This window comes from Equus przewalskii, unplaced genomic scaffold (assembly GCF_037783145.1).
Source record: "Equus przewalskii isolate Varuska unplaced genomic scaffold, EquPr2 ChrUn-13, whole genome shotgun sequence".
NCBI lineage: Eukaryota > Metazoa > Chordata > Mammalia > Perissodactyla > Equidae > Equus > Equus przewalskii.
Window position 1 is genome coordinate 7,082,940 of NW_027228750.1, and position 20,110 is coordinate 7,103,049.

Sequence of the window (20,110 nt, forward strand, 5' to 3'; positions counted from 1 at the left end):
TAAGCTATAAGTTGACCTGAACACTAGTGTTCTGACTTTTGGTTCTCTACTCCTTTCATTATAATGTGTCAAGGATTTAAAGAAAGGAAGACAAGACTCAGGGTAAGTGGGACCTAGATAGTGAAAAGTAAAGGAAATTAAAATTCAAGTAGGAGAAATAGCATGAACAGTGTTGGATGAATGAATAAATCTACAAATGAATTCAAGAATGCCCTATGGCATGGGATAGTCAGGAGATGGAGAGGGGAGCAGCAGAGTCATTTGTCATGGCTAAATGGAAATTTATATTGCTACCATCCCAGGGCTAGAAAAAGGCTTCACTAGCGTCCAGGGCCGTTACTGCAGAATAGTGAGGGAGAAGGGTGAACCAGTTGGTGTGGCTAGATTATATAGAGGCCTAGGGATCCAGGCAGAGGAGTGTGGGTTGAAATGAGAGGCCCAGGGAAAGCCACTGAGGCTCTGGAAAAGAACCATCTCTCCCAAAGGCAGGAAAGTTGTTCCTACCTCTGTATATTCCATGCCTGGGAACATGGCCTCCCTAACGGCACAGTGGCATGGAGAGCAGAGCACTGCACCGAGTCAGAAGATGACAGTTCTGAGCCCAGATCCGTAGCTTCTAGTCCTTGGGCAAGTCTAATAACCTCTGCAAACGTCAGTTTCCCCACTTCTTCAGAGCTCAGTTGAAATGTAACTTCCCTGCTACTCTGATTAAGTCAGGCCCTGTGTCATACATCTTTGTGGCACCCTCCACTTCTCCCGTGTGGCACTTATCACAGTTGTAAACAGTGGTCTAACATGGTGGGTCCAGGAGGGCAGGGGCTGTAACTGTCATGCTCAGTGTTGAATCTCTGGCACTGAGCATGGAACTGGGGATGGTTCTCAAGAAGTGTTGGTTTGATGAATGAATGGATTTGTCAAACGGTATAATAATGTTAACTCACGGCACAAATGGGAGTATCAGAGGTCATCTCGTAAGTTCTTTGTAAAGCAGTAGATGAATGAGAGAGAGTACTGTTATTGGGACCTGGATAGAGACCACGTCAAGAGTCTGGAGGCAGGGACAACCTCCAGGATCAGTCATCCACGGTGATGTCCGGGTGGAGAGGGACTGAGAACGTCACAGATATTTGGAAGAAAAAAACGACAGAGCACAGTGCTCGGCTATCGATACACAGAACGAAGGAGAGAAAGAACTCAAGATTTCCAGGCAGAAAGATGAAGGAAATGGAAATGTCCTCAGGGCAGTGGTGAGGTGGCCAGGAGAGACCCCTTCCTCAAGGGTTCTGTTGGCCTCCCACTCTTCGTCTCCGAAGCTTTGACTGTCTGCTCCTCTTTGGTTTCCCTTTCTGTACTCTGTCTTATCTATCCTTGACTTGCTGTAATTCTGTTTTGGTGTTTCTTTGTCCCCCTTTACATTTTTTAGTCTTTGGCCCTGCCTGCCTCTGACCCCGCCCTGCACCTTCTACTCTTGTCTAACTTTTCTCCTGCTGCCTCTTTCCTTTCCCTTTGGATCCTTCTGGCCCTCCCTCTGTCTTCAGTTCCCCTCTCTACTTAGTGCTTTCCCCCTTTGAATGTTTATCTCTTCCAGCCTCTCTTTCCTGCCAGCTGTCTGCTGTTTGTGGCATCCTGGATGCTTACTGACATCTGCCAGGTGGATCAATATCAACACTGAAGGTTTCTTTTGGTTCTTCTTCTCCCACCCCTTCCACCCCACCACGTGCCTCAGTCTCCCTCAGTTCTCCTTCCTCCCTGAAGTCAGAGACCAAACAGATACCTACTGATTAGGGAAGCTGGCCCTGGGACTGACAATATTCCAGCCTCTTTTACAGCCCTTTCTATGTACTTCTCGTTCATATTGATCAGGCCTGAAGCTTTCCCTCCTCTGGGGTTCAGCACCTCACCCCGACCTAGAATGCCCTCAGCTGCCCCTTTAAAAGCCCTGCCTAGGTCTTGCCTCCTTCCTTCCTCCTAACGCGATCATGAGGCAAGTATCTCACTGTCTCTTTGTGTCTTAACTCAATGCCCTGTGCATTCATCTTCACATCAGAATGCCTGTCTAGAAAACTGTCAGGGGACATGGGCCTGGCTGGTGTCACTATCTTTCAGTCTAGCCGAATGTTACACAAAAGTAGGCTCTTCATAAATACCTTCTGATACTAATGTTCATGATGTTGCTGATGAAGATGATAGTAAGTGAGATGAATCACGGCAATGTTTCTGGAACTGTGCCTGGCACATAATAGGTATTCAATAACCATTAGTAGACTCTTAATCTGAATGATAATGTTAATTGCTTTTCAAGACTCTGTTTTTGATTGCAAATAATGGAAACTGACTCAGCGGCGCTTCAGGAACAGGGAGACTCTGTGGGGTGTAGATGAGCCTAGACCAAGGGCAGGACATAAATTTGGGCTTCACTAGAGTCAAGAACCAGGAACTAGAAAGTTCTCAGGGCCTGAGACAGCTACTGTCCAGCTGTGTGGTCTCGTCTCTTTCCACGTGCAACTGCTTCTTTCTTGGCAGAAAAGTTTCCTCTGCTCTTCTGTGTACGTGGCAGAATATGGCCACCCCTAGCCCGGCCTCAGTCGTCTCTCTAAGCTCCCGTGCCACAAACCCATGTTCCAGTTCTTCAAGTCCGTGTTTGTTCTTCAAGTCCTTCAAGTCGCAGTTCTCCAAGTCCATCGGCCCAGCTTAGGTGAAGCGCCCCTCTGGCCCCTCAGGATCACATTCCACAAACACAGGTACAAAAATGCTCCCCTCCAGAGTGACAGGAGCCATCTTCAAAGGGTGGTGTGTGGTGGCAGTGGTGGTTGGGGGAGGGCATGACAGGGCAGACACAACAGAAAGTGCCTCTTGCACGAAATACGGTAGAAAGAATGAAGTCTGTCAGGTTTGACGTACCCGTGTCTGTCAACCTGAGCTCTCTCATCCAATTACCTTAGACTTGTGCATCCCAGTTGGGGATCACTCCATGAAATCTGGCCTCCAAGTTTGTGCTGAACTCAGCTCATCCAACGTGAGGAAGGCAGCGCTAGAACACGCTTAGTTTCCTCACCCTGGCGGGATCTTTTAGGTCCAGGCCTTCTCTGTCTGAGGCTAACTCACTTCCTGTCTACCCCAAGGAAGGGAGATTCACAAACCCTGGCCAAGCCTGAGTGGCAGCTCCTTCACAGAAGCTGATTACCAGGGCAGAAGCTCTTCAGCTCCTGGAGAAGATAAAGAGAAGCATCTCCCCACACTGGCTGTAGCAATGGACGGGTTTGCCCTTCTGCAAGTGATTACTTTGGCTCAGATAAGGAGTCCAAGTGGCTGGTGAACCAGCAGATTTCCTATAATCTCTTTCCTAAGATTTGAGCTCAATCAACCTCAATTCCCTTCCCCATCACCCCCCACCCCTTGCAATATCTAGTTTGTGATCTCTGAGAAGAAACAAACGTTGGGGCCTCTTGGAAGGTCTGGGGGTTCTGGAAGCTGGGAAAAAGCAAAGTCCCTCTAGTGAAGGAGTACTGTGGTTAAGACCTCAGGCATGGGGTAGACAGAACGGGGTTCATCCTGATAGGTTACTCAATAGTTAAGGAAGTACTTTTATTATTATTTTCAAAATTTATATTTGAAAAATCATGGGAAAGCTAAGAACTTTGTGTATTTCTTTACATTTCTTTTATGATCCAGTTTTGCTTTTCTTTTGCATTTTATTTCAAGGGAATGTCATAATCTTTTCAGTGTCTTGGGCCTTGAAATTCTGGATCCTTTATTTATTAGATACGTGACCTGGGTCAAATAAATAAGATGGGGCTAATTATATATCAATCCCACTGGGTTATTCTGAGAATAAAATGGGATGATCCATGTGAGCCTCTAGTCCAGCTCCTGGCACATAGTAAACACCTTCTAAATTGTAGTGGTTATTACTGTTTCATAAAGTGACTATCAGCTCTGAGAAGAGAAGAGCTTTTAAAAATACAGGCCTGGAGCTGGCAAATAGTGCATCCTGGTGAGAACTGTTCTATGGGTGTGACCAGTGTGGACTGTGCCCGAGGCTGGGTCCTATAAAACTGTTACTTGGTGGGAAGTACCTGAGATTTGGGGTGGGATCAGGGTTGGGGAACAGAAGCAGAAGGAGGGTGGGCCATGCTGATTTTCCCAACACTTCAACATCTAGAAAAATATACTAAAAATCAACTGCTAACATCTTCTGTTTCACTTGGCTTGACCCTTGTTCAATTTCTCTCATCATTTTAGGAGTCAGATGGTGGATGCCCTTCTACCCGTTCCCCTGTGGTCCTCTGGCCCTGGCCAGATATTTAGGAATCTCTTTCTTGGGGTTAGCATGTCCTCCCTCATTCTTCATCTGTTTCTTATATCACAATGTCAGGAAGTTCTTTTTCAAGACTCTCCTAAGGACTAGGGTTCTTTTTGAGTCTCCTAAGATGATAGGGTGTTGGGAAACTTTCCAAATTCTTTGCTACCTCTTGGTAAGAGAACTGTTTGGTTGTTTCATTCATTCATCTATCCATTCATTCATTCATTCATTCACCTACCCTTGAACATTGACCAAAGACCAGGCTCTGTGCTGGGCAGTGGGTGTCCAGGCCTTGGTGAAACCCTTAATCTGCCCTGCCCCATCGAGTCACCAGGGAAGGAGGTCTAACCCTGAAATCTTTCCTCTCTGGGTGGTAAGGGAGGGGTTCCCACACCTCACGTTCACTCTTGCTCCTAAACCCACTGGCTCTCTAATTGAATAGTTTGCACGCAGAGTCAATTTTGTTAATATCTTCAGTGCCTGCCTGGCTTTTCTGGCAGAGGATAATATCCCTTTGTGTGCTAATCGGCTTTCTGGGATCATCCACATTCTCCGGCTTCTCAAATGAAACTCAACCTGGACTCTCTTTGGCAAATAGATTCCTGGCATTTGCATAAATGATTAAATCTGGCCTTTAAAATTGGGCCAGGGTGCTTCCCGGCTTGCTCAGTGTCCCCTCCTCATGGGGCATGGCGCTGTGGCGTGGGCAGGGCCTTTGTCCCCAAGCCTGTGGGCAGCAGGCACAGTGGCGTTAGAGGTCAGTCAGGTGGAAAGCTCTGGCTTTAGAGCCCAGTCTCTGCCCGTCATCGTCACCTGTCAAGCCTCGGGCAAGTTCCTGAGCTCTTTGTGTCTCATTATCTCATCCACACAGTGGGGCTGATAGTTCCGAACTATTGTAAGAATTAAATGAGATAATGCAGGTAAAACACTGAAAACAGTGTTTGAGCCAGAGTAAGTACTTGGTAAATGAAAACAACAATCATTATTGTTTTCAAGGTGGAGGAGGCAGCAGGGGCCTGGAAACGACCTGGCGCTCTGAGATTTGTTGGCAGGCTTGGTGAAGATGGCTACTTCGTGCTGCAGTGAAGAGAAGGAAAGAAGGAGAAACTGCATTTATTAAGACAGACAGGATGCTGGATGCGTTATATGCTTTCTCACTTAACTTTCAAACACCTCCATGAGGTGGGTATTGTGGGCCCCACTTTCCAGAGAAGGCAACTGCCAGAGACTCTAGTAACTTGTACCAGGATCACATGGCCAGGTGGTGAGCAGGGTTTGGAACCATGTCTGTCTGACCCCACCTCATTCCCCGTCTACTCCAAGGAAGGGAGATTCTCAAAGGCTAGCAGAAGACAAGAGTAGATATGTTGATATGTCTACTCAGGCCTGGGCCCTATACACATATCATCTGCCTTAACTGCCCAAATTGCTATTACTCAATTTTGCGGATAAAAACAGTAAAGCTCAGAGGAGGCAAATGGCCCGGCCTAGGGCAGAGCAGGGCTGGGGCTTGGCTGTGCCTGCCTGCCAGGCTGGTGCTCCCGCCACCAAGATGGGGCTAATTATATACTAGTCCCATTGGAATTGCCCTGCTCTGTTGTGAGCTGCCTGTGCGACCTTGAGCGGGTCACTGAACTCATTTTCACTGCGGCTTCTTTACCTATAGAACAGAGAAAGATAACAGGCACCCTGCCTGCCTCTTAGAGCTGCAAAGAGACTCAGATGAGGTAATGGATGTGAGAGGGCTTTATAACTGGAAAGCTCTGTAGAGATGGAGGAGTTATTACCATCACTCCATAAAACCTTCCACACGCACCACGTCTTCCATCTCCCTCCTGATGCTGTCGCCCAGCTTTAGGGCTTTTAGAGTCTGCCAGATCATCTTCCTCTCTCCTGGCACCAACAAGAAGGTCTTCCTGCCTCCACCAACCATGTGCCTCACTACAGACTCTCAGAGTGGGATGGATTATGGTGGTTTGAACTGGGCCCAGGGCTTGATGGAAGGAGCCCAAGTCCAGAGCTGACTGTGGCTGTCTCAGGGGGACCTGTGCCCCCTCTAAGGCCTGCAAACACCTTCCCAGGGCAGGGCTCTGCTGGACCTCATGGATGGCCACTGTGCTCCCAAAAGACCGCAGTCCCCAGCTGGGCAGCTCCCGTCATGCAACTTGCCCCATCTGAAGCACTCAGACTTTCCATCTGAAGTTGCTTTCAGTTTAGGGCTCAGAAGAAATAACCTCACCACTTTAAAGACTCCTTTTAAAACAGTTTCCTGTACCCTTCTCTCTGTTTCTTCTCTTCTTCCTTGCCCTCCTTAACCGGGGGCACAGCTGCACTGGCCTCCCCCCTCAGCATGGCCACATCCAGTCGTCGGGAGCTGACCTAAGCCTTCTAGTTGGACTGTCTCCCTTCGAGAGTTCCCCCCGGCATCAGAGCTGTAACAGATCGTAATCATTACCTCATCCAACCCTGTCACTTTACAGACGAGGAAACTGAGACCAGGGAAGAGAGCATCTTTTCAAGAGCACTCAGTTTGTTAGCTCCTTTTTCCTTATGGGAGGATCTTGGTGGGAAGGGGTAGAGAGGTGGGGGTGGCAGAAGGGCTTGAGATTCTTCTTACTGACGAGGCCAGATCTGACAGCCTTAGCTACCTAGTACCACTCCTCATCCCCTCCAGATATCAAGAAGAAATGGCCTGAAAGTGAGCAGAGGTGTGTGTGTGTGTGCGCGCGCGCGCGCGCGTGCCTCTGTGTGTGTGTGTGTGTGTGTGTGTGTGTGTGTGGCGGGGATGGGGAGGAGAGGACGTAGGGAGTGGGGGCTCACGCCAAAGAGAGAAGTTGCTGAGTAGAAGCCATGTTCCAAAGTGACCAATGGAAGAAATGTAAGACTTGGCCATACTCTTCCCTTTCTGGAATATTCTATGTGCATTCCTATCCAGAGGCATGAGGCCTGGACAAAATGATCTCGGAGTTTGCCTTTCCCTGAAACTGTTTTGTTGCTGCCTGCTGAATCCAGTTTCTAAGCTGGGGAGAGGGTCCTAGGTGCCCAGTAGCTTTTTGGCACTCAGGAAATGTTAAATAACCATTATCATCAGTTGCAGCATAAAAGAGTAAGCTGCATGAAATTCCATTTTCCTACCTGCTCCCATGATCAAAAAGACAAAGTAAATGAGATTATCTCCTCCCGGCCCAGAGACAATCTCATTGCCTCTGCTCCATCGACCACATAACCACGAAAGGCGTTATTGCTGGCTCTTTATAACAGATGTGAAACAAACCTTAGGAGAGGAGTGAAGAGTTGCTGTTCAAACTCAATTGCAGACTCGACAATGGAATGAATCACAGAATCAAAGCCTTCTTTCTCTCTGCCTCCAGGCTGGTGGGGGGAATGCAGAGAAAAAGTTTGCTTCGGCTTTTCAAAAAGAGGCTTGGGTCCTGCTACGGCCTCTGCTACTCCAGGCTGTGCATAGGCCAATGGGGCAGGCACGGAAGGAGGGACTCCCCGGCACTGGGGCTGTGTACAGACACAGCCTGCTATAAGCAGGGTCAGACCCCGATGGCGGGACACCCTGGCAGAGTCCTCATCTGACTCCCTTCCAGTTGGCTCAGTTATGTATAGGTAAGGCTGAGAGTTTGGTGGGGAAGGGCGGAGCAGGGGCTGCTGTTGACTGGTCTTGCCTTGCCCCTGTTGTCCCCAGCAGTTCAAGGTTGGCTCCAAACTTGCCCAGCTCACCCAGTGAAAGAAAAGCCCTGCAGTTAAGGAGGCTGGTCTAGCAAGTATCTATAACCGGGACAAGCCCTACCTTGGCCTCCTTTATCTCTGAGTTCTCTTCTTATCCCCCAAACACCCCTCCATCCCCGCCTCCCAGTGAGGCTCAGCAAAGTACTCTACCAACCCCTGCAGTCCTCCCCCTGGGGTGGGGTGGGGGGTTCTGGAAAATGCATTCTCTTAGCTTCTTATATCTCCAGGATATTTTAATTCTCTTCATAGATGGCATTAGGGGTAGTGGCCTGCCTGGCTGGTCTGCCCTTGGTTCTGTTCAGACTACAGGCCCAGCACCTTGCTGGATCTGCTTGGGAATTCTAATCCATGCTTGGTGGGCCCTGACGCCCATTTTTTTCTCCTGAGACTGATTCCAACTTGTTTCTAGCTCTGGTTTGTTCCAGCCCTCCTCTCCCTATACTCATTTGGCTCTTCTTCCCACCTGTTTGGCGCTGGCCTCCCAAGGCTCCGGGGAGGTTCATGTCTTTGTTCTCCTATTCAGATTGCTCTTCCTCCTGCTGCTAAGTCTCCTGTTTATACAGAGCACATCTCTGGCCCTAATGGAGTAACTGGGCAGCTGGCCTCCCAAGGGCTGGTGCTCTGCTGCCCCCTGGGGGTGCACATTCTACAGGCCAATTCGGGAGACCTGTAGTTTCCACATCTAGAATAAACCACAGAAAAGCTTTGAAGTGAGCATTCTTCCATCATACAGTTCCCTTTCTTCCCTCCACATCCCCCTCCCCCTTCCATAGCTGCTTCTAAGCCCACAGATGTTTTCTCCAGCTGCACAAGCCCCCTGCAGAGGCCAGGTGAGAATGCCATGGACTTTTCAGGTTGAGGATGGGAACTGGAGAGAAGGCTGGTTCCTTCCAGGCCGCCAGACCCTTTCATCTCCAGAGCAAGCGATCATTGTAGATTTGCTCCAGCCTGGGCTCCGTTAGAACAAACACACATGTGCACATAACACCCACATGCCAAAAATTCAATTTCGGCAAACAACCAGACCCTGCTAATTAAAATGTCAAATCCATTTAAATGAAGGCCACAATTAATTTAGCCAGACAGTAATTGTGTGATTTGAATACTCTTCCTTTTCGTTCCCATCTAGTTGGCTGGAAGACTCCTTTTCTGGGCGGGGTCCAAACCTTGTGATCTTTGAAGTGGATTTCGTAGCTCAGCTTCCCTCCACAGAAGACCTCCCAGCTCACCCGGCACTGATGAGACTGGCCCCCGCTTTCGGGAAACATCAGCCTATTGGATTTCTTCTGGTTTGAGCCACGCTGATGGAGAACAGACAGCCTGGGCTTGATTTATCCCCTCCCTGGAATGCTGCCTATCTGCAGGTGCCTCTCCCCGAATTCTCTGCCTGGGATGGGAAGATTTGGGGCTGTGATTGACTTCTGTGTTTTCATTCCTGCTCCTTCCAAAGACAGCTGTATTAGCCCTTTTTCCACCAGGGCTGAAGACAGAGAAAGATAGAGAAATAGAGAATCAAAGATTTAAAAAGAGAGTCAGGGATCGAGACACAGGGAAATAGAGAAGGAAATCTTTGCCCTCCAATCTGAGTGTACAAAAGATAAACATCAGAGACATAGTCTGCTGTTCCCAGCGTGCAGACCCGGGATCCAAGGGCACCCCATGCCCCTCGACCTGGTCTACTCTTTGCCGCCTGAGCCCAGGAGGGCTCTCATCTTGAAACATTTATTGAGTGTCTACTCCACGTAAGGCTCTGAGGTGGTCACTGGAAAGAAGTAAAGCAGGAATATAAATGAGTATAATATAAGTAAACAGTGATGGGTGCCATGGGAGAAGTGTGCAAAACTGTAGCTGTGGCCCAGAATGCCCACATGGAACAGCCTTGGGGCACTGTAGCTGGATGGAAGGAGGGGCTGGGGCACTTGAAGTGGTGTCTGCATGCCAAGAGTGCTGTTTTACTGAGATTCAGGGGGCAGATCCAGGTTCTGGGGGGTCTGAAGCTTATTGATTGCAAGGGAGGTTATTTAATAAAAAGAAAACAAAATCATGAATACAGAATTAGATATAAAACTGAATGCATATTTCAAAAGGAAAATAGATCACAATAAATTATATATTTTAAAAGCTGACAGTATCACAACACCACAAAATCCAGAGAAACAATAGATTTAAGAAATGAATCAGCTGACTGGCACGCCTCTATAGCACTTTCTCCCTACCTTTTTTGGCTACACATTATTTGATGCTTCTTCACATGACAATAGTTTTGGGATGTCATTTTCTAAAGAGGGAACAGAAAGATAATTCTTTCTTCCTGTGCAGTTCATCAAAATTTCTTTTTTATTATTGATACGGTAGTCGGGATTCATGAAATATGCAACTCCACACACAGACGTACTTGTTTTTGTGATAATGCTACAGGCTGATGCCCTGCGACTTTGGAATTGTGAACAACTCTGCATGAGGAGCCATGGGCATCTTCACCATGCAATATGACCTCTGGCCCTGCGCCCTTGGGTCATAGTGCTGGCTGATTTGGCATAGTGGGTGGAAAGGTTACTTCCTGAGACATATCTAAGCAATATCTTAACTATGTGTAAAACTATAAACTAGTCAACTATAACTAACCCAACTAAAAGCTTTCCCAATTCAACTTCCCCTGAGTGGGATCCCTAAAAGCCCACCCCATGGCCGCTTTGGCACCACTGACGTGAGGGGAAGCGTGATGGAGGGAGGCTGGGATGGAAAGAGACAGCTGCTTTAACCAATTTTGGTTAAAATATATTACTTTAGAGAGTTTTATAAAAACATCAGGTCATGTGGACACATTGCCAGGGCCTTTCCCAGAGCCTCCAAGGGGTCAGAGAAGTGAGTGGCCTTGAAGCCCTTGACAAGGTTTCATGGGCATCAGAATAAATCTATCACGACCTAGATTATAAATTTGTTTGAGATGGTCATGGGAATTGCAGGAGAGCTGAGTCCTTCCCTGCTCACCCCTTGCAGCTCAAGAGAGAGTGTGGCACGTAATTAAGAGCATGAATTTTGGAGTCAGTAGTTCTGGGTTCAAGTTTGGCTTTGCAGTTTCGGAATTCTGTAACCTTCAGCAAGCCACCTAAATCCTAGCTTTCTCATCTGTAAAATGGGGATAGTAATAGAATTGGTATGATGGATCAATGTGACAACGCATTTAAATGTGACAAGCAATCAATAAATGCTGGCTGTTTTTTATTTTTCAGAGGGAGGAGAGATATCTTCCAGCTGCTGCGGTGGCAGAGTGAGGGTGGAGGGGAGAGTGTCATGAAGGAGGGGACATTTGATCAGGCCTCAAAGTTCTAGGGTTAAACATTTGAAAGCAGGACGCACATTACAGGGGAGATGTGTCCAGTTTGGCTGGAGTACAGGGGCCAGAAGGAACGTTTGATGTGAGTTTAAGAAGGTAGTTTGGGGCCGAGGGGGGCCAGGAACCCTAGATTTTATTTCCCATGATTTGACACAATCAGATCTATGATTTTGAAACACAAATCTCGTGGCATAGGTGAGGACAGCTGAGGAGAGAGAGTGTGTGGAGGCAGAGACCTGTTAGAGGTTGTCAAAGCAGCCCAGGCAGGAGGTGATGAGCACAGAACTAGACAGCATCAGAGGATCACACACAGACACAGACACAGACACAGACAGACACACACACGTGAACACACATCTAGAATAACAGACTCCATATTGATGGCATGGTTACCCTTTATCTCTGAATTGTTTATCTTGCTCTTTGCTGGGACTTGACAAATAGGAGACCAGCCTGGCAGAGCTGTTGCCAGCGCCTGGCTGAAGCTGTGCCCTTTTGGGCATGCACTGGGTTCTTGTGTGACAGAATTGTGCTCCCGGGGCCTGAAGGGTCACTTCCAGCACTGGCTGCAGCTGGTTGACTTGTCTTCATATCTGAGTAGCCTCTTCAGAGCTGGTGGGAGCTGCCAGTAAGTGCTGGCCTCCAGCAGGCTGATGGGCCGTGCAATTTATTTTATGCTGAAATGACATTGGAACAACAGTGCCTCTTGCAGGAGACAATTTGGGTTCTCTAATTGCTAGCCTGAGGGCAGGGGGAGAGGTCCCCTCTCTCTTTCTCAAAACCTGCCAGAGTAGCAGGGATGGCAGCAATCAGCCCCTTTGGAAAAAAAAGACTCAGAGCCCCCTTTCCTATCCACCTGCCTGGAGCCGTGGCCCACAATCTTTGGAGCCAAGAAAGAGCCAGAGATGAAGTGCTTAGGGGCCCAAAGCATTAGCCAGCCTGAATGTGGCAATTTGCCCAAAGGCTTCTACTTTGGATCTAGCACTATTCTGGAAACTTCTGCCCATTGATTCAGGAGCTTGCTGCGAACCAATAAATCATTAATGGTAATTCTTATGCGTCCATTTTCAAGATACAGAAAATGGAAGGATAGAGTGCTTCAAACCAGGCAAAATGGAATTCACAAAGCCCTAGTAGAGATTATATTTCTCATAAGAAACCCCACTCCCTCTCATTTGCCTATATTTGTACATTTCCCGCTTGCATAGTGCCTAATACAGTTTTTGGCACATCAATTAGTACTAATTTGTTGACTACTGATTGCATTCTGAGATGAATAATAATCATGACCAGGTAATTAATTTCTATTATTTTACCGTGAGAAGGAGGAAAGACGACTAGTGTGCGTCTTCATTCATTCACTTATTCATCCCACAGATATTTACTGAGTGCAGACTGTGTCCTAGGCACTGTACTGTGTGCTGGAGACGGGCCACGGCAAACGGGCTACAGCTCCTTCCTCTATGAACTACAGTCTCATGGGAGATAGATAAGTACTTACCTCAGAGGAAGTACTGCTGTGGGAACAAATTCCAGGAGGCACTTAACCCACGCAAGGGGTGCAGGGGGTAGGGGTCAGGGAAGGCTTATCAGAGGTACTGATCTCTCACCTAGGGCCTGAGGGAAGGGTGGGAGTTAGCCAGGTGAAGAGAGGATGGAGAGGTGAAGTGAGACCAATCTATGGTCCAGGATACCATGGAGCTTCTGGTCTAGGCAAAGAGTTGGGCAAAAAGAAAAAGGTGATTGCAATAGTGTGCAAGTACTGGGATGAGGAGAAGGATGGTACTTAAGGGAGCTTTTACCAATTAAGTGTCTTCAGAGGGAAATGACTAAATTAATTCCAGGCAGCTCAAGAGGAAGGCCAGTATGGTTGTTCACAGAATTAAAGGGAAATCTGAATGACCCAGGCAGTTCCAGGGTCCTCACTGGTAGATCTTCATTGATCTTGTTTCCAGGAAACAAATGCCATGAGCTCCAAATCCAGGAAATGAATGCCATGAGTCTGGTCTCTGTGTGCTCAAGTCTTCAACTTCCTGGGAGGGAGAATCCAATTGGCCCAGATTGGGTCAGGTGTCTCTACCCTTGGACCAATCAGGCTTGGACAGAGAGTAGGAGTATGGGTAGACATGGCCAATGGGGAATCTTTGTGAATCTTACAATCAGCTCCATGTTTTTTGTTTTTAGTGTGCAAATAGGAAGGGAAGGCACTTCACTAAGAACAGGGGCAGCAAGGAGGTAGGAAGCTAGGGAAGGTTTCCTAATGTCTCCACTGAGTCTTTATAGGGCTGAGTACAGTCTGGCATTTATTTGCAAGGCCCATGGGTTCCTTTTTTTCATGCCAGCCACCCCTCCTTGTGATGGATCTTGCACAACCAGCTCTAGCACTGCTAGGCTTCAGACCAATGTCTCTGACCAACTCTGGAAATGACTGAGTCCTGAGAATTTTCCAGAGCTATGACTTGAGGGGGTTTAGGGGAGAGAGGAAGGTGTGTATTAAAGTGTAGGGCATTGGAGAAACTCTCTAGACATCTAGAGGGTAAAGAGAAATGTGCTACTTTCCTAAGTCTAATTTGGGTTTATCCAAGTGAATAATTTCTCAGGCAGCCAGGAGGAGCCATAAGCCCCGCGAGACCAGGGCTGCTCAGAATTCAAGCTGTAGCTCTGACAGCTTCAAATTGGAATCAAGCTCAGCCTTGGGGCCTGTGGGGTCCTTCACGGCTTCACTCTACCCTCCAGGCCCAGGGCAGAATTCCCAGAGGCTGAGAACATTGCTCTGCTATGTCTTTGCAGATACATGAAAGAGACAGATGAGTCTTTAGCCATCGTCTCTTCACTTGCTTATCAAGCAAATGACTGATGCCCCCTGGCCTGGAGAATAAGAAAGAGTCTGGCTCCGGATAATCATTTCTCACTGGACAGGACACCCTCCGACCCCTTCCTCATGCCCCTGGGTGCTCTGGGCCAGTTGGGTGGGCAATTGCTCTTAGCCTACTAGAATCCTAGACAACCAAATTGAGAAGGCTCCTCAGATATGTTTTAGTACATCCTTTAATTTTATAGAAAAGGAAGTTGTGCCCAGAGAGGAGATGAGACTTGCCCAAAGTCAATCAGCTAATTTGTGACAGCGCTGCCAATAGAACCAAGACCTCTCAAAGCCCAACTGAGCCATCGCTTCTCACACCTCTACTTCCCGTGGGAGGACTGAATGTGCTGGGACCCCAGAGCCAGCCTTTCCCTCTTGCTATCACCTTCCCAAGGGTCAGAGTTGTTTTCAAGCCAGCTCCAGGGGTAAGGAATGACTCTGGAACCCCCCTCCCTTCCATGAAGCATTTTTCCTTGGATAATGAACTCCTGGCTCCAATATCAGACCCAGGCTTTGCTGAGGAGAAGGAGCCACCTGATTCTAAGAACATGCTCCTTAGAGCTTTATCACCAATTTAAGGAGCTCCTAGTCCCAGTCCCCAGCTGGCCCTGAGGACAAGTGTCCTCTTAGCAGGAGGCCCCGCATCAGTCTGAACTACAGAAGAGAGCAAGACGAGCCGCACTGGAGGGCTTAGACCATTTGTCAGCTTGGGGACTTGTACTTTGGGCAATTTTGTGTGGATGGGGTTGTAACAACGGTGACCCCAGCTCCTGGAGATCTCCCAGTCATCCAGGGATGGTGTCACCTGCTTAAGGCCAGCTGCTTTGCCTGCCTCTCAGAGCCAGCAGGCCCTTCCAATGAGAAAGGATATGAGCCTATCAATTTTTCCCTTTCCTTCCAGAAAGAGCTTCTTCAGAACTTGAAATGCCAGCCTCACAACTCCAGGGACAGTGATTTTATCTCTTCTTTAGGGAGTGGTATGATATTTTTCTTTTTTTTCTTGGTGGGGGATAAGGGAGAGTGATCAAAAGGAGAGAGCACAGAGTTTTGAGACTTTTCTAGGTGGTAGATTTTGTGTGCATGCGTGTTTGTGTGTACATGTGTGTGCTTGTGCCTGTGTGTATGCACATGTTTGCTTGTTCCAGGCCAGCTCATGATGAACAGCAGCCTTCAATATCCAGAGACGTGCCTTGTTTCATCTTCTCTGGTAGATTCCGGGTACTTGGTAAATAGAGTACCTATCAGGTATGGTCTTAAGCCCCACTTGAGGCCCAAATTAGGTGTCTTTTCACTGTAGGGACAAATGATAATGATTAACTGTAGGAAAAAATGACAAAATAATTTTCTTTCCTGAAAATGATATAGCTCATACTTATAGGGCAAGTGCTCTATGCTGGGCACTTTCCTAAGCTCCCTGTACATTGAAGATTACTAATTTAATCCTCATAACGACTCTATGGAGGTAATTTTGTTTTCCTTATCATACAGATGAAGAAACTAAGGCACAGAGAGGTTAAGTAACTTGTTCAAGTCACACTGATGGTAAGAGTTGGAGCCAGGAATTAAGCTCTGGCAGTCTGGCTCCAGGGCCTTCCTCTTAGATGCCTTATGATACGTTTTCTTCTTTTTTTTTTTTTTGGTACTACTTCTTCAGGCCCATGCCTGAATGACTGCTCAGAAACCTACTGCTGTAGAATCTGAAAGTTGCAGGATTAGAAGGGAACCTGAAGAACGTCTAACCTGATATCCACTGGGGGAAGATGTGTCAGAGAGAAGACAGCCCTAGATACATCCTCAAACTATCCCCAGCTATGTTTCTAGGAGATTTAATCACTGTTGCTGGTCACCCACTTGCCTCGCCAAAGTCCACAAAGTACAGATCATCCTCACTGGCAGAGAGGTCAGTCTCTAGTTCAGTGCTGTTTTCCCTCCATGCCACCCCCACTGCACAGTTGTCCCAGCAATGCTGAACAGCCTCCGGGGATGGAGACCTTGCTGTGCCATAGAGCAGCTCCTTGCATCTCTGGATGATTGTGATTGTTGAGAGTTATGGCTGGCACTGAACTGAAATCTGCCTTTCTGTAGACTCCTGCCCAGTGGTGGAACAGATCTGGGCCTTCAACCACAGGACAACCTTTCCAATATTTGTAAAAGCCTTCATCTATACTCAGAATCTTCTCTTTCCCAGGTGACACCATCTCAGCTCCTCCTATGGCAGAGTTTCAGGACCAACCGAGCCTCTCAATGGCTTGTCCACGTTCCTGTTCAGGCATTGCTGAGGTATGGGTTGGTAAGAACAAAGCATAGCGGGGCAGTTCCCTTCCTCCTTACAGAGATTCTATTAATGAAGTAAGATGAAAGTCACTCTAGACTCCTTCACGGGCTTATGATGGATCATCTGAGGCATCAGAGGAAACATTTGCAGCTTTACATAGAAATCATTTGGAGATCTTTAAAAAATTCTAGAAATTCTTGTTTAATTGGTCTGGTATGCTGCTTGCGTATTAGGATTTTTAAAATTCTCCAGGTATTTCTAATGTAAGGCCAAGGTTGAAAACCACTGTTCTTACTAAGACCGTGCTAGAATGTAATTTGTGTGAGGGAAGGGACTTGGTCTCTTTGGCTCACTGCTGTATCCCCAGCAGCAACAAAGGTGCCTGGCACAGGAGATCTTGCTCAAAAAGCATTGTTGATGAATGAATGAATCCTGTGCACGTAGCTGGGTGTGTACCCATCATTTCATCAACCCTCCCTGATGAACTCATAGTTGAAGGGCACTGAGAGACCATCTCTGCCTTGGACAGGGAGCGATGGAGCTGGTTGTGTCTGGGTCCTGGCCAATGCGCAGCTAAAATTATCCAAGTAGGACAAAACAAAGCTTGTTGGCATGTGGGAAGGGCTCTTGGGTCACAGGGCCAGTGAAGGAGGCTGAGTTGAGAACATGGTAACAACTTTGTATTTAACGGACATGGCTCCAGAGGGATCAGGAGCAGAATTTAATGGAGGCTAAGAGTGCCCGCAGACTGGGGAAAGGGTCAGCTCAGACCAAAGGAAGCATCTGCAGGCGTGGAATAAGGCTACATTGAGAAGAAGCAGGCAGAAGATCTCCTTTCACTGGTTGGAGTTTTTGTGAGGCATTTGAGACAACTGAATCCTGAGAGGCACCAGGAGGGCCTGCTGTAGGGGCGGCGGCTGTGCCTGGGAGCCTGGGTGCTCTCCCTGCGTCCAGGATGCCGTGGAGACCTAAGGAGCTCATCCTCTCTCTCCCCTTCACTTTCCACTCTCTGTTATGTGGGGAGCCATATAGTGGGTTCCAAGGCAAGAAGAAACAACACAGAACCTATGTACAGTAGTCCCTTTTTATCCGCAGTTTTGAAATAGGTTTCAAATTGTGTGCCGTTCTGAGTAGCCTGATGAAATCTCGCACTATCCTACTCTGACCTGCCCGGGATGTGAACCATCCCTTTGTCCAGCACATCCACACTCTATACGCTACCCACCCATTAGTCACTTAGTAGCTACCTTGGTTATCAGATTGACTGTCGTGGTATCACAGTGCTTGTAGTCAAGTAACCCTTATTTTACTTAATAATGGCTTACTTAGTAATGGCCCCAAAGTACAAGAGTCATGATGCTGGCAATTCGGATATGCCAAAGAGAAGCTGTAAAGTTCTTCCTTTAAGTGAAATGGTGAAAGTTCTTGACTTAATAAGGAAAGGAAAAACATCGTATGCTGAGGTTGCTGAAGTTCAGAGGCTTTCCCTTGGTAACAGGGAGGGGGACCTGATGATGTATACATTCTCTCGTTTAATTCTCACAACTCCCCTATAAGGTAGAGAGTGTCAACCCTACTTTATAGGTGAGTGTGCTGAGGCTCACAGTGATTGAGTCACTTGCCTAAAGTCACCAAAACGAGAAAGTGGAGTGTTGGATTACACATAATTTGCCTCTCTTAGAAGCATGAGTACAGAGAGGAAAAGCGTAGATGGATGGGGAAGGTGCAAAATTCAAACCTCAGTGTTTAAAGAAGCTAAGTCTATATTGATACAAATAATGCAGGTGATAGTGTCTTCCTTCAAAGTGCCCAGTGTATGTAGAAAAAAATCAGACTGTCGGGAGGCTATGAATTACTTGCAGGGGGAAGCACATCACTGTTCCATCTCAATCTTCCAAGGTCCTGCCTTCCAGGTTTCCTTAAGACGGGACATTCCCCTAAATAGGTGGGGTAAATCCTCCCAATGCCAACGGCTAGGGGCAGGGTTTCCATGGGGTTAGGATTCTACTCCCCTTCCTTTGTTTTCATCTGGAATATGAAGCAATTGCAGGCAACTTCTGGAGTGGAAAGAGCCCGGGTCCAGGAAACAGGATATCTGAATTTGAGGCTTGTCTCTCTGCCACTGTCTCTCCTACACCCTATTTTTCTATCTTTTGTTTAACAGAGTCCCTCTTTTCTGTGGGGAACTCATTCAGGGTGGTTTTGATGGAGCTGTCCCAAGGTCATCTTTTGTAAGGGTTTTGTAACCCAGAGCTGCTGATTATTGTCTTTCCAGTAAAGTGTAGAGAAGAAGAGAGAGACAGAATTCTGACAAGGTTTGAACACCTGGATCCCACTGTGCTGGATTCTGCACATTTCGTGTAATCCAACAATCAGATAGCTTACAAAGATGGTGCCAGTGACTTCCCCCATCTGTGCATGCATACTCGTTTGCAATGCGACTTTGTCTCCCCTTTAGACAGATAGAGTCTATTTCCCCTCCCCTTGAATCTGGGCTGGGCTTGTGACTTGATTGGGCCAATAGAATGTGGCAGAACTAACACATGTGACTTCTAAGCTTTGGTCTCAAGAGGCCCTGCAGCTTCAACTCTCATCCTCTTAGAACCTGAGACCACCATACTGTGAAGTAGCCTGGTCTAGTCCCCTTGAGGATGGGAGAACACTTGCAGAGAGAGGCCCAACCAACACAGCTGTGTCAGCAGACAGCCTGCCAGCTGAATGAAACTGGAGTGAGCGGCAGAGGAACCACCAACTAATCCACAAAATTATGAGAATAATAAGTTGTTATTGTTTTAAGTCACTAGTGTGGAGGTAGTTTGTTATGCAGAAGTAGATACCTGATTCATGAAAATATGGTCACCAACTCACTCTGTGACCTTGTGTATCAATTTATAGTTCTTGATTTCAAGCAAAACAAAATCAGATTTTGCTAATTTGATCTGTATAGTAATTTTCCTAAAAGATATTGGACCATCAGGAGGGCTGAAATACTATGATCAAAGCTACTCAGCCAGAAATGTGCTCCTAAATTTGCCACCACCAGGACCCCTCCAATGGCTGTGCCAGAAACTCAGTTATGCTAGAATTGTCAATGATGCCAGAGAGAAAAACCCCTTACTACCCCGGGTTTCTTTGTGCCACTAGCTCCCAATTCAAAGTCCAAGGTGGGGGCTTCTGACTGATCATCTCTAAGTTGTGTGTCTGCATCCTAGCTACGGGGAGTCTGGGAAACTAAGTATCTGTCATTTCAAGCTGTTACGATGGGAGGGAGACTCATAAGATGGTGAACTTTTACAAATGTAGAAGTAGTTTAAAAAGAAGGACCAATGTCTTTACAGTCCACCCCTTTTCTAGATTAACATCAATGTACACTCTTCTTTCAATATTTGTACTTCTAAAAGAAAAAAAACTCTGTCTAATATAATTCAGCTATCTCTTATTCAACCCAAAACAACTTATCTTCTCTCCAGATTCTCATCAGATATTGCATCAAGCTTCAAGTTAAGGATCTGTGGTTGATACTAGCTCTGGCATGAATTTGCATTAATATCATGTAATTTACAGAATAAATTGTGAAGCTGATCACAACAAACA

At 47.1% G+C, this 20,110-nt stretch overlaps 1 long non-coding RNA gene across 1 annotated transcript in view; it reads left to right on the plus strand.

Annotated features, from left to right (window-relative positions):
• LOC139081631 (uncharacterized) overlaps positions 1-20,110 on the plus strand; it is a 148,737-nt gene that overhangs the window by 81,704 nt on the left and 46,923 nt on the right. The window contains exons 4-7 of the long non-coding RNA XR_011536785.1: positions 9,171-9,405; positions 15,143-15,218; positions 15,896-16,141; positions 16,430-16,521. This is a non-coding gene — a long non-coding RNA (uncharacterized lncRNA). The remainder of the gene's footprint in view (positions 1-9,170; positions 9,406-15,142; positions 15,219-15,895; positions 16,142-16,429; positions 16,522-20,110) is intronic.